Genomic DNA, 16,142 nt, shown 5'->3' on the forward strand with positions numbered 1-16,142 from the left:
TTGAATCTTCCCCATTAAAACCCAAACCTTGGAAAAGATTTGTCGATGACACTTTCATTATTTGGCCCCATGGAAAAGAAAAATTAAACATTTTCTTGCAACACCTAAACAGTCAATCAAATTATATCAAGTTTATCATGGAAATGGAGGAAAATGGCAGCCTTCCCTTTCTTGACATCCTAATCAATAGAAACCATGATGGTTCCATATCTCACCAGGTCTATCATAAGAAAACCCACACAGAACATTACCTACATGCCAACTCTCACCACCACCCTTCCCAGAAAATTGGTGTTCTCGACGCTCTAGCAACAAGGGTTGTACTTATTTTGGATCAGGATCACTTTGAAAAAGAGAAAAGCCATCTTATGGATGTATTAAAAAAGAATGGATAAAATAAGCACCAAGTGATCAAAGCCTTTAAGAATGTTGAGAATCCCAAAAACAAACAACCTCTGGATGATCATGTGGGTAAGTTTCACGTCCCCTACATATTAGGCACAACAGACAAAATTTCATATATTTTAAGAAAGAAAAATAATATAACCACTTTTAAACCCATGAATACCATTAGCATATGCCTTAAATCGGTCAAAGGTCCCATGGATCCCAAATGCCACAAAGCAGTTTACAAGGGTCCTTTTTCATGCAACAAAACCTACATTGGGGAAACCGGTTGATCTATCCTAACTAGGATTCAAGAACATGCCACCGACATAAAACACAACAGCTCAAAAACCTCAGCCCTGGTTGAACATTCCAGTAAAACCAATCATCATGTCTATATTGAAAACTCCAGTGTGGTGGCCAAATTTGATCATTATCACCATAGAAAATTTCGGAAAGCCATAGAAATACGCAAACACCCTAACAACCTCAATCGTGATGAAAGATGGAAAATAAGTGACAATTGGATTCCTACCTTAACATCCTAAATCACCCTCTCCTAACATCTCCCTTCCCTCTTTTCACTTGACCTTTCAATTACATTTCTAACCTTACTTCTCTCTCTACAACTCACATTTAACTAATCACAACCCTAATTTGAATTTTTAATTTTTAATTTTGATTTTAGTTAAAAATCTAAGATATTCATATATTTAAAAAACAAAAAATTCTATTTTTTTAATAATATTCTTATTAAAATTCTAAATTATAATTAAATAAAATTAAAATTAAAATTAAAATTAATTATAATTAAAATTATTTTTCAATCTAAATCTAAAATTCAATTAGTTCTATCAAAACTATTAACTGTAACAATTCAAGATATTTATATATTAAAAAAAAAAATTAAATTTCTAAAATTTTTAATGATATTCTTAATAAATATTCTTAAAAAATTCTAAATTAAAATTATATTTTTATTTATTTTAATCTTAATCCATAATATTTTTAAAAAATTGGATTAATATTAATATTAATATTATTAAAATTTAAACAATATTCTTAATAAGATTCTAAATTATAATTAAATAAAATTAAAACCAAAGTTATATTTTTATTTCAATCTTATTTTAAAATTCAATTAATTCTAATAAAATTGCTAACTCTAATAATTATTAAGTTTTATTATTAATTATTAATTAACCTTCCTTAAGACACATAGGCTACCATCATTCCCGTTCCATAACTATCTCATACCTCTATTTATTCATTCCATAGAGATCTGTCTTATATACTTATTGATCTATCCTAATGATGAGCCATGGTGGATGGCTTGAAACGTCGATTCAAACAATTATGGATGCGATTCTTTCGGAAGAAACATATACACATAATACAAATCGCAGAAGCCTCAAAATAGAGATTAAAGGTATTCTTTAATATCCCAGAAAAAAGGTGTTATTAAATAGACTAACTATGTGAAGACTATTAATGGAACACAAAAATTATTTTATGAAATCTCTCATCCCTTGATTTGTGATGACAATGTACTCTAGTTCAAGAATTGGTGTAATGCAGGAAAATTTCATTTTTTCCTGCAAGTTCCAATTTCTCTAGTTGTGGGATTTCAGTGAACTACTGACATCAAGGTTCCCATACACTTTTTCTCTTTGACAACTACATATGGATGCTATTAAAACTAACATAAATATCTATGGATATACCAAATTCTTCCCTTACTCGATTGCCTCAAATCCTAAACAAGAATTTTTTCCTTCATATGATATATTTCCATTATGAATTCATACATTCAAATTGGGATTACAAAATCATGTAGAGACAATCATATAATGTAAACTTCATTTCATTAACATAATATGTATATAGAGCTACTAAGAACCTCTACTTCTTCTCTATGGTCAGATTTCACATTCATTTGGCCACCATCTCTTTTCCTCACACTTTCTCTCTTTTTGTTGCCTGTAGGATATTAATAGATAGAATTGAGAAAAATCACACATTTTCTAGATCCTATGACCCCTCCATAAATCACCCATAAATCACTCCACAAATTATATTTTCTAAATCCTAAAATTGCTCAAGATTTCCCTAGAATCACTCCATAAATCACCCTTAAATCTCTCATGCTTTCTAATGATAATTAAAGAAACTAGAATTATATACAAGTACGAATTAGAATTCCTTCTCCATGTGGAAACCCCCTTTGGAACTTTGTGTCCAGAAACTTTGATGGTTTTTGGAGCGATAATGCTTCTGGATCAGACACCCAAAGTAGAAAAATTGATGACCTCTTGGTCATAAGCCATTAATGTAATAGTCATCCTGGATCTCAAATATTGTATTGTAGTTGATAATCCATTTCTTTTTGTTGTTGTTATACTCCTTGTTGGGAGCGGGATCCCCCAAGGGAAGTTTTGGGGCTAAAAGCCCATGTTTAAGTCAATTTTTGTAATATTCTTGTAAAGACTCAGCAATTTGTGGTCGTGGAGCACGAAGGTGTTATGTGTCATAAAGGGTAGTCCGCCCTTAGTTTTGTAAAAGTAAAGTCGACTATGAGAGAACTACCCATGGTCTGTGGACCATGGGATTGTATAAAAAGAGCTAAGCTCTAAGTATTTTGGAAGAGACAGACAGTGATGAATGATGTAATAGAATCATAGCTTTAGAACAAGAAGTCTACGTCTTGGGTTGTAGTATAGGTAGAGGCTTTGTAGCCAAGTGCATAGAGGCCTAGGGTAGAAGTCTACAGCTGAGTGCATAGACCCCTGTAGCTGTGTGTGCAGGGCGGACAAAGGTTGTAACCACTTGGAAGATATTAATAAATAATTATATTATGCAATTTCTGTGTATTTGTTCTGTTGATGCATCTTGATATGCTAGGTAAGAATTTTCTTTATTATGCTTATATGGTGCGCAAATGAATGCAATTACATTGAGTAACTGAACGCATTTACGAATATCTATTTACACGGGGATAACTATATCGTTTGATAAGATAAGCAAGGAACTTAGATTAATTGGGGAATTTGTACGACACGCTGCCATTTCAACGCGAAAGTATTTGAGCAACAGGCTCGGGCTGCGCGAAGGATGATAATATCCTTTCGTGGAGGTATTGAAGGACGAAATAGAGGGTTTGTCCTGTAAGCCCTAGAGTGAAGCAACTTGCACGAAGGCAGGGATAGAGGGAATTAAACGACATCACGACCATCTCAGGGTACGGAAACTTGGTTCCAGCATCCCCCTATACTGCTTCGTGTGATACTTCAATCTGCACTCTGCGGGCTAATGCCGAAAGGGTCAGTAGTGTAGGGATTTGTTTGTCTAACTAACGTTGAACCTGGGTCAGGCCCCATCAAGCCAACAAATAGTTCCGTTGCTGGGACCAGAATCTGCATAAGAGATGTGTGATGTCGTATCATTAGAATCCAACTAAGAAGGATATTAGAGACTAGTTGGATAGAAAGATCCACGAATTCGTGACACAAGAGAATAAAAATCTGTGACTGACAAAGGAACAATCGTTGGATAGATACCTATATATAGAGATCCATGAGATCTTTTTCTACTCCTTCCCTATTGAGCTATACGAGTGGATTGCAAAGCTAGTATATAACCAAGGAAGGTGGAAACTTAACGACCCTATTGTGTGGACCCCGGAGCTGGTGCAAAGGTTGGAAGCATCATAAGATAATATCGCCCGCGCTGTCGATCATTGGCTCGATCGTGTCTTAGGAGGATTTTTCACTGAATTTGCGGTCAACACCTCAGTCAGCTACAGCCAGGCGAAGCGACACTTTTTCAAAGGACCGCGAGGTAAGTACATGAAATCCCTGAATACTTGGATTAAAATGCTATTATGCAAAAAATGGGTCATGTAGCTACCTTGATGTTCAGAACTACGGGAAGTGGAAAAACATACAGAAACGAAGGAAAAAAGGGTATGGAGTATAGTCCATTGATTTCACCTCCGTGAAGTGACGAGGAAGGGATAGCGAAGGTTTCTCCACGAAGTGCTATTCAGTTAATAAGACAAGGATTCCCGCGAATACCACATCTACCCACACTACCTCCAACCTCACCACCATCACCTCCAACTTCACCCGTACCACCTCCACCTCCACCGCAGTTCAGTATGGCAAATGCAGTAAAGATGCCTTTGTTCAAAGGCTTGGGAAATGAGGATCTAGGCCAATTTTGGTTTGTTGTGAAAGTTGTATGGGAAGCTCAAGGTATTATAGATGATCATATAAAGAAGACGACATTGTTTAGTGCCCTGCAAGATCGTGTGCTAACCTAGTATATCAAGTACTCAAATGATAACCTGAATGCTGGAGTGGAAGACATCTAGACAACACTAAATATAGAGTTCAGTAGGCCTAAATTTGAGGCACAGTTGATTGTGGGATTCAAGGAGATCACGATGCAACCATGTGAGACGTCTTGGGAGCTAGATCAGAGGTTGAAGTGTACAATCCACAAAGCCAACTGTTATAAAATTATATATTACAGAGCAATGGAACACCTAAAATATTACAGAAATATAAACATAGAAAACGCATAAAACAAGAGAGACACAAATATACGTGGTTCACCCAGTTTTGGCTACGTCCACGGAGAAACAACCAGTCCTTCTTTTATTATATTATCCAGCAAACTGAAGAGATACAACCTACAGCAGATCCGTTGCAACTCCCTCTTCTCTCTCAATCTCCTCTCTCTTCCTCACTCAGAATACAAATATACATAGACACAATACAATTCCCTCATATATAGTGAGGGCTTTCCTTCTAGGGAAAAAAACCCTAAACTAAACGTAACTTCTACCATCAAATCATCCGCCTAATGAACAACCCAGATTGACTAGAAATTACTATACTTTTAGAAGGAAATTTTACATCTATTTTTAGCTTCGGGGACGCTGCCCCCAAACCCCCGCCGAGGGACCGCTAGCCCTCGAACCCCCCCAGCCAAGGGGGATTACCCCCCCTAGACCCCCACCGAGGGGGACAAGTCACCCTTGCACCCCCCCCGCGTGGAGGGGTGTATATTCTTCCTGGGGTATACATCTGGCTGAAACCTTTAAATACAGAAGATAATCAGGCTCCACACCCAACAATCTCCCACTTGGAGACTGATTATAGCAACTCCACCACTGCTTCATTTTCTAGAAAATGACTCCACTTTGGACCTAGATGTTTCTCATCTTCTTCATCATACTTGCAGACCAATTGAAACTGAGTAGATTCTCAATTTCTCCCTGGTTACAACTTTTGTTAGCATATCTACAGGATTCTGGCTAGTGTGTATCTTTTCCAGCTTCAACTGTCCATCTTCCAATGTTGACCGTATGAAATGGTACTTGAGCTATATATGTATGTGTTGCAAGATGCTTTGATTCTTTCATTAGAAAATATTATTGATGCCTTGGGAGCTAGATCAGAGGTTGAAGTGTACAATCCATGAAACCAACATGAATTTGATAGATGGACAACATCATAAGTGGTTTGTGGCTTCGCTACTACCTCACTTAAGGGCCACGTTGTCACAACAAAAGATAACATCTCAGGCAGAGGCCTTGGAGATTTCCATGAGACTACATGAAACTACAATGTAAGATCCTAATCTAGGAGTTCAGTAGATCCATGCGCAACTGAAGAATCTATGACTTGAGATGAAAATTTTGAAGCCGAACATGACGGTTCGGCCGAGGTACGCGAGGAAGTATGGTGCCTGAAATGTAAGAGTTAGGGTCATGTAAAAGACCATTGCCGGGTCTTTGCAAACTATATTATAGGAGGAGGACCGATGCCTTTAAGGCTAGAAGCTCAAGAAGGACCTAGCGCGAGGCCTGCATTGTGGTGCGCTATATGTTAGGTAGCAGAAAAACATGCCATGATAACTGTCATATGCTGAATAATTATGTATAGACACCGCAACAGTTGTTCTACAACTTTTGTAGATTGGCAGGGAATGGTGAGCGTAGTTACAGGAGTTATGAATTAATGATGGATAGAACTCCTGCCTATAGGGTTCAGGCCGAAATGCGGCCCCCTGACCAGAGTGTAGGGATGGTGCGGATAGAATTTCAAGGATGCAGATAAGGCCGAGGTGGAGGAGGACTTGGAAGAGGTCGAGGACAGTTTATCTGCTACAATTGTGGGGGACCAGAACATTACACCCGCGATTGCACTAGCCCAACATGTTCGTCATGCAAGTATTGCATCCTATTTGATCACAAAATGGAAGATTGTCCGATGTTGACAGCTAGGATATGTGAAAAAGGGGTGCTACCACATTCGCCAACTCAAAACCTGCAAATGATGAGGTCTGAGCCACGCGAAGAAGATCCAAACATAAATATAGTTCTAAGAAGTGGAATCACGATGGGATATGATGAAGGGAAACAACCAGAAGATAGTGCGTGGGTCCGCAAAGCTCCAACAAAGGAAACTGAATTGAATTTGGAGGATGCACATGAAACCTTCATGGAATCTAAGAAGAGATTTGTTGAGGCCTCCACCTCAGGAATCAAGGATAAGCCTGAGCAGGAGATGGACCCCTCTATGCTCACAACTTTCTTGGAAACTTCTATGAAGTTGTTGCATGATAGTAAGGCTATGAAATGATTACAAGAAATCATTAATTGATGTGCTGGAACTGCACCAGGTGAGCTGCGTGTAGTACGAAATATTGGCAAGCATAAAACACGGATGGGATGGGAGTTGAGACTGATTGCACAGATAGGAGAGTATGAAATGGATAAGTTCATTTTAGACCTAGGGTCAAATGTGAATGTCCTACCAAAATAGACTTGGGAATGGATGGGGAGACCTCAACTGCAATGGTCTCAGATTTAGCTAAGGATGGCGAATCAGAAGAACATCATCCCCATGGGGCGGCTTTAGGGGGTGACCATGGATATTTGAGGGAGCGAGTACACTGGCTGACTTTGAAGTAATAGAGATAGTGGATGACAGCAATCCCTGTCCTACGCTCCTGGGAATTGACTGGGCTATTGATATGAATGGGGTAATCAATATGAAGAAGTGGAAGATGATCTTTGGGAAGAAATCATTGTGTGTAATAGTACCCCTTGATATTGTTGAAGGATCGCGCTACACTGAACATATCCGTGACTATGAGAGTGATGACGACCTGGATTGTATCTATGAGATAACAACGCGAGACCAAGATTGGGTGAATCCCACCATGGATGGATGGATCACATGGGATCATGAGAGTTCCTGCACTTTGGACTCCGACAAAGAAATAGAACGCTGGAAAAATTGATTACATGAAGTAACTACGCTGAATTGCAACATGATGACCCAGTCGCTACACTAGCTGTCACGAGAAGTAAGAAATCTTCCTACCTAGGATGGTTTGAATGAGGTAGATATCATTTTCAATGCATTTGAAAGGGAGGTACCAGAAAAGCAGTGCTTCTAGGCCTTGGATTGGGCATTACGCGCTACGCCCGCAATATGGTGGCGTATGCACAAGGGAAGCTTTTCCGATTGGCACGAATGTAGGAGGATGACGAGAACATGATTTGAGAAGTCTAAGCTGTGACTGACAGACAAGTATGATGGGCAAGATGATCTGTGTGCACATCTGGCCAAATGGACCCAAGATTATGAAGAAAAGGCCCAACTTGAATGGGTGCACCTATTCTGTCATACCCTCGATGCTATCCCCATGAATTCGTATATAGAAACAAAGATTTTCCATGGGATAAGTGAATGGGATATCCTATGCGAAGGATTCATGATGACCTTTAGTTTTGAGGACATGTTTGATAGTATTAATGAAGCGCTACAAGAGGTGAAAGTAGCTATCTTTAGGATACCGCAGGATCCTTTAGACTTGGCTCAGTCTGAATGGGCTACTGAGCTGAGCCGCGTGCTAGAATGCTATAATGTAACTACTGAAGAAGAGGATGAGGATCCATGGAGGATTAACATTCTAGAAACAGAAGGTCACCGGGAGGTTCAAGGGCCGCAGATTAAGAATCTTGATATAACCGTGCTGCTGAAAACGAAACAAGTAAACATTGGTACAGAGGCAGAACCCGAATTCGTGAATATTAGAGACTACTGGGACGACATGACAGTGGATAAGGTCACTGAATTGCTCCGTGAATACCAAGACTTATTCCATACCAAGTTTACGGATCTGAAAGGAATAATCAGGGACTTAGGAATGACGAAGATCACGTTAAAGCCCAACGCAAAGCTAGTTAAGAAAAGGCCTTACTGTCTCAATCCGAAATATAAGGAGAAGGTCCGCTTAGAGCTGGACAAGATGCTCATGGAAGGCATCATTAAGCCTGTGGGAGAATATGATTGGGTAAGTCCAATGGTGGTGCAAGAGAAGAAGTGGAAGGATGAGATAAGGATAGGCGTGGATCTCAAAAAATTGAATGATGCTTGTGTGCATGATCCTTTCCCGACTCCATTCATGGATGAAGTGTTGGACAATGTAGGCGGCCAGGAAGCATACTTCTTCACTGTTGGGTTCTCTATGTACCACCAAATCAAAATCGTGCCAGAGGATAGGAGCAAGATAACCTTCGCAACTGAGTGGGGTTGTTTTCAGTACACTGTAATGTTGTTTGAATTGAGTAATGTGCCTGCAATATTTTTGCGCGTGGTTGTTGTAGCATTGAAGGAATTTATTCATAAGTTCCTAGAGGTATATTTTGATGACTGGACTATATTTGGGCTGGTTAAGTGCCACGTAGCAAGCCTACACTTTATGTTGGATACCTGTCGAAGATACCAGATCGCGCTCAATCTCAAGAAGTTTTTGTTTTGTGTTCTTTTTGGAAACCTATTGGGGCATGTGGTTTGTAGACAAGGACTGATGGTAGACCCTACGAAGATTGCACGGATACTAAACTTAGAAGCACCGAGGAATGTGAAACAGCTGCATGGTACTCTGGGACATACGGGATATTACGGAAAGTTTATCAAAAGCTATGCCCAGATCACTGCACCTATGGAAAAATTGTTGAAGAAGGATGTCACGTTCTGCTAGAATGATGGCTATAAGAAGTTCTTGGACATATTGAAAGAAAATATGGTTATCGCACCGATTCTAGTCTTCCTGGACTAGAAGAAAGAGTTTCATTTACATATTGACACGTCATGTATAGCGCTAGGACCAGTACTATCACAGGCTAGTGGAGAAGACTTGGACCATCCTATCGTGTTCACAAGCTACAAATTATCCAAAGTAGAGAAGAACTATTCCACCACTGAGTGCGAAGGGTTAGATATGGTATATGCACTCCAGAAGTATCGACACTACTTGCTAGGAGGCCATTTTAAGATGTATACAGGGGGATAATCTACAGATGGCTCTTATTATTTCAGGAGTACGATTTTTCAAGTTGTCATGAAGCCTGGACGATTGAACATGGGACCAGATCATCTATCGCACATCGAAACGGGGGAGGAACCTACTAACTTGGAAGAAGGGTTTCCTGATGCACAAGTATTTGCAGTGCGTGTTGTGGATATAATACACTTCCTAACAATAAGAAATGCACCAAAAAGATACATTGTCTAGAAAAAGAATGAATTAGTGGTGCGTGCGACATATTTCCCTATCATTGCTGGACATCTGTATAAAATGGGTATTGATGAGATATTGCGACAGTATGTACCTGAGTTTGAAAGAAGCAGCATCTTTTCATATGCTCATGGGGGTGTCGCAGGAGGACATTATGCAGGGAGAGCAACCACGCAAAATATTCTACACACAGGGTTATGGTGGCTAGCCCTTCATCAAGATTCTAAAGCATATTGCAAGGCGTGTGATGTATGTAAAAGAACGGGCAGGCCATTGCAGAGGGATGAAATGCCTCTGAATCTACAAATGATGTTGCAACCCTTCGAGAAGTGGGCGATCGATTTTGTAGGAACTATTTAGCCACAAGGAAAGACAGGAGCGAGATACATTATCACTGCGATGGAGTATTTGACTCATTGGGCATAAGTGCAGCCAGTGAAGGATTGCATGGGTGTGACTGCTGCAAATTTCCTATTTGAGCATGTACTGACGTGATTTGGATGTCTGAAGATCTTGATGAGTGATCATGGTATGCACTTCCTGAATGAGACGATTAGCGCACTTACGGAGGAATTTCAGGTCTATCACCAGAAGAGCACTCCTTATCACCCACAAGCTAACGGAACAGTAAAGGCATTCAAAAAAGTGCTCGAGAGCCGACCAAGGTTTGCAATTCTCAGCAATTGATTGGGACCTACACATACTTGCAGTACTGTGGACATATCGAACGACATACAAGAAGTTGACTGGACAAACCCCTTTATGCTTGTCTATGGTATGGAAGTGGTAATGCCTATGGAATACATCTGTTAGGCTCCTATAATAATAGGATTCATAATTTTGAATTGGCTATGGTTAGTCTTGTAATATTGTACATACTTTTGCTTTCTGCAAATTTTTTCCCATATTAAAATTAAAAAATGTAAAGAGGGTATGTCCTAAAAGAATAATCAAAGGACAGAAAGAAAGAAAAAGATAAAAAAGTGAAAAATATGAACCCCAAAAAAAGATAAGAATAGATCATGAAAGTGTGAAAATTCAAATGCCACTCCTTTTACTTCACTTTGAAAATAAGATTGTGTGTAGCTTGTCAAAAATGCCACAATCCATTATGGTCAAATAGTTTAATCTCGATTCATTCATGCTTTAAATTTCATGTTGATAGATAGAGAATAAATATCTAGCCAAAATTTTTAATCTTGGTAGATCAATAGTTAGGTAGAGAATAATAATGAGCTCATCAGTTTAATCTGAGCCATTGGAAGTTATAAGGTTACAGTTAGATAGTTTTCTTATCAAAGAAAAATAAATAAAGGGTCAGCAAGATCAAATTCACCCAATGAACGAAGAGAAAATGATAGGGTAAATAAAGGGTATGTAGAAGAAGTTTTACAAATGCACAATGTTGCTAGGTCAAAAGCACATTCATCATGCTTAATCATATGTTTCATGTGCAGGAGGAATTGTCAAAGAGAAATGAAATTCACTAAAGCTTATTTACTAATTTCCACTCATTTCACTACACCCCCACATACTTATTTGCTAATTTACCCTCATTATCCCTTAATTACTTGTAAAAGCCCTTTCCTTTCATTTTGACGTTTTATCCCTTTTTTTCATACATTTCCCTAGACCGTACCCTTGAAAAAAAATCATTTCCCCTTCCCAAAACCCCTTTTCCCTAGTGTGAAACACATTCCCATCACAAATAATACTTTCCCCCACTTATTAATTTCCCTTTTCCCCTTAAAAATTAACAAAAACCCTTTATCCTCAGTTATTTCCTAAAGTCTTGCTTTATAAATCCCCCACGTTATAATTTCTTGACCCCCTTTTAACTCACCAAACCTTGGTGAATGGTTAAAAATTCCGCCATATAACCCATGGTCCCCACCTTTACTAACCCATAGCTTATATTTAAAATCTCATGATTACTTTTAATTAATCACATTTCATTTGTAATTATACCCCGGGTCCTGCCAATCACATCTCAACTCTGTCAGTGCAAATTCACCGCGTGATATCCCTCCAATCTCCCACCTCCAGATTGAATGGTGCACAACCATATCGCGCAGATTCATAATCCAATAGTTAACGGCCTGAGAGCATGCTGGATTCACGGTTTTGACCGAGCACTGTTTTGCTACGTGGTGGCACCAGGTTATATCGCGTGCTCACGAAAAATACCACCCTCCACCCAAAAGTGGTGCAATATGGCCTAAAATCACCTCCCCACCTAAACCAAAAATACCCACTGTTCATTCAATAAATCTCGTGCCAAAATGTAACCATTATTGGTTAAAAGGCCGAAAAAACCCCATTTTACTCTTTTCGCTCATTTTCACTGTAAACCTCTGTTAACCAATTCTTACACCCTGAACCTCTGTGCGACCAATTTAACCACCTATTGCCACCTGAAGACGCCACAGACACCAAATTGAAGAAACGAATAGCTAGCTGAAGCCTTAGTAACATCTGTTGCCACCACAGAACCCCATCTGTACACCAAACTGTCAAATTTCGAGGTATTCTCGATAGAACCAGAATGGCCCTGTAAATTTAAGTTATACATAGTAATTATCAAAGGTTAATTAATTAAATTAATTAAAATACCTTTTTAAACTCAAGAAAATCTTACTATGCACCCAAACCCCTTTTTTGAGAATGTTATTACCCTACCCACTGTTCCAGACCTTCTGACCTTACTCCTAAAATCACAGAAAGAGTAATTCCATTGAACAAACCAAATTATGGCTTCCCAAACCTCTCTAGATGTAAGACCTCTGCAAATCCCTCACTCGGACATTGACCACCTCCCATTAGCCGACAAAGAATTTCAAATTAAAGACAGTGCTTCCCCTAGCTACCTACTGAAACTCCACTGCTGGAGTAAAGATAAGTTCTTGAACTATAATGATGACATTCACCTATGGGAGTCAAATTTTCCCAAGTACTTGATCCCACAGGTACACCAATTCCTAGAAATCATCCACTTTTGTCAAGCTTGCTATGTTCCCAGTCAAAGAGCCATAATCACCTGTGACCAATAGGTTTTATTCACTATTACATTAAATCAAATGTTGCAGATCCAGCCAAGCCCAAATAAGACCCCACTTTCCATTGAAGGCTTACTTGAACTCTACACCAAGCTAGACCTTCCCAGGAAAGCTCAAATTTTTCAAACTTTCATCATAGAGGAGTTTCACACTCCTACAGATAGTCCTCCATATGCTTCCACCATTTTCTCTGAGAGAGGAAGACAAATTATTACCATGCTCTCTTGCATTCTAAGGTACACCACAAATGAAGATATGGATGAGGTTTTCCTTGCTTTGCTTTCTATCTTTTGCCCTGACAAGCCTCCTACTACAATTTACAACTTTTCTCAGTTCATAGGAGACAGAATCCATGAACAGTTTATCAGATTACCAAATGAGAGAGTCTTCAAGTATTCATTAGTAGTATTTCATATGTTCTTATACTTTCAGTCAAACAAAATTCCAGTCAGCATCCAAAAGTTAGACACCAAGGGTAATCCAAGATCTGTCATATTTTGGACACCATTGATCCAAATATATTCCACTGTTTTTGGTTAGAAAGAATTTGTTGATTCATTTTTTCATCCTGTTATAAAATGCTAACCAGTAGCTATCAACCTATAATTAGTGAGGAGATTAAGAGAGTTTTACAGTTGGCTAAGAATAGTAGAGTGGGAGACTTGTATTTATACTAGGACCACACATAAATCAGAATATATAGATGCCAACTCACTCCCTACAATCTGCCCAAATACCTTCCAATGAGGATATTTGCATCTGAGTATTTCAGGCAAATCATAAACTCTCATGAAGTTAATTTCATGTCAGCTAGGAAGAAGACCCAGTTTAAAATGAAAAACCAATTGTAATAATAGGAAAGTTGGGCCAGAAGCAGACAAACTTTTATAGCAGATGAACTTCAAGAGCTCTTTTATGTGGCAGTATGAACCTAATGGAGTCATAAATAAACTAAGGCTCAAATTCAAGCTAAGTCCTTTCATACATGATCCCAGGCCAGACATTGAGAGATATTCCAACCAGTTAGAATGGCTGGAAAACACTTTGATAGATGTGGAGAATAATCTAGTAGATGTGGAGAATACTTTTATAGATGTGGAAAAGAAGTTTGATACTAGTTCCTTTTTGCAGGTTCCAACCCTAGAAGAACAGATGAATATTACTCCCATTCTACAGACTCCAGCCAATGAGGAGAAAAATGTGAAAAGAACCAGGGAAGAAGGTTCTAGCTCAGCGATGGACACTATAGATGATAGGTTTGAGATCAGTTACAGGAAGAGGCCCAAGCTTAATCTTGTAACTGAGCAAGAAGACACCATTGAGACAGTGGAAATCATTGACACTGACATAATGGTTGGAAGGAGTAAAGACCCAACAGTTTCAGAGGAAACTCACCAGCCTTCTACTTCAAACACTCAACTTATTGAGAAACAACTTAGCATTGAAGTCTCTTCATCTAGCAAACCAGTGGATAAAGAGAAAGATATTAAAAAGAAGTACAAGGAAATTAAGCTGAGGAATGAGGCATTGAAGGTTGAAACTTATGCCCAATACTTCAAACAAACACCTTCCAATCAAAATTGATTAATGTCATCCCTTGACATTAAGACTGGAAAGATGCAAATGACATTCATGTAGCCTACAGTCCAGCAACCCAAATCATTAGCAGACTACAGGAAGACTAAAGTTGAAGTTTTGGCTAGGGATTTTCACCCTATTGACCAAATTGAGTTCCATAAATAGGCAGGTGAGATGATTTATTCCACCATGACCAGTAAAGCAATGACTATGCACAAACTTCACAGCTCATTGGATGCCATCATAATACAAAATAAGCTATAAAAGGCATCCTCATAGGCTAAGGATAACTGAATCAAGTCACTGGAGAACTTGGTGATTGAGCTTGGATATAATCCCAATGATGTCAAAGCTGCAGATAAATTGATAAAGAAGAAAAATGAGGATATTGCTGCTTTAAAGAAACAATTGAAGATGCCTCATTCAGAGAATCCACAGACCAAGGAGGTCCATGAAAGCCAAACTCAGCAAGAGGAGATGATGGATTTCATTCTCTAACTAAATGATCAATTAAAACAAATGGAGAAGGAGTTGGACAACTTGATACAGCTGAAACAGGCCAGCCTTGAGAAAACCACTACCACTGCTATCCATACAGTCACCACGATAGTTCCATCAACTTTTGCAGCTTCATTGGCCCCAACAGCTCCACTGGCTACAACACTTCCAGCTGCAATAACATCTACATCAGCAATAGGTTCAACAACAATAGCAACTTAGCCATGTGATGAGGCAAGTAAAATGGTCAAAGCCATTGAGGACATGTCCACTCAGACAACTAAAATAAACAAACTTAAAGAACAGATAACAAGTCTGGAGGATAAGAAGAAATTGGCTCAGATTATGCACAAAAATGATGTTCAGAAGTCAACCAGGTTAACTGAAAGAATGAAGAGCTTGGAAAAAGAATTGACATTAAAAAAGCCACTTGCCCACGCTAAATAACATCTATGGGCAAATATCATTGACTTTGTCAATGATATCTGGCTATCCACATAGTCATCTTCGAACAAAATTATTTAATCAAAGAGGCTACTGAAGAAATTCAGAGAGTTAAGGCCGAACTTGGAGACATGCCAGAAGAATCCACTATAATAATGCAATTTCTTAACTCTAAAAAGAAATATGAATTGTAGGAGTTGGACATAGCTGACAGAATTGGCACCATACTAGAGGTAAAGAAAGTGCTCACTAAGAGGAACTTAATGATGAACCTTGAGGACAAATGCCAAACCATGGAGCTGGCTATAGATAGGTTCATGGTTAAGTTTGATGCTTTGAGGTAGAAAGGTTTGCCAAATCCCTTGGTGATAAATGACAAACTAATGCCACATGAAGACTACAATAAGAAAATCAGAGAAGTAGAAAGAGATCAAGCCAATAATTCTTCTATAAAAGGGGTGCCTATAGGGAAGGTTCTCTACTAGACTTTTGAGAACCTATTTTACCTCTAGCATGAGGTAAAACACTCTTTTGTGAATAGGCCCACCTTTGCAAAGTACACAGAAGCATATGAAATCT

The sequence above is a fragment of the Pinus tabuliformis genome, chromosome 2_1 (assembly GCF_031772625.1).
Source record: "Pinus tabuliformis cultivar Carrire ecotype Pingquan chromosome 2_1, CPIR1, whole genome shotgun sequence".
Lineage (NCBI taxonomy): Eukaryota > Viridiplantae > Streptophyta > Pinopsida > Pinales > Pinaceae > Pinus > Pinus tabuliformis.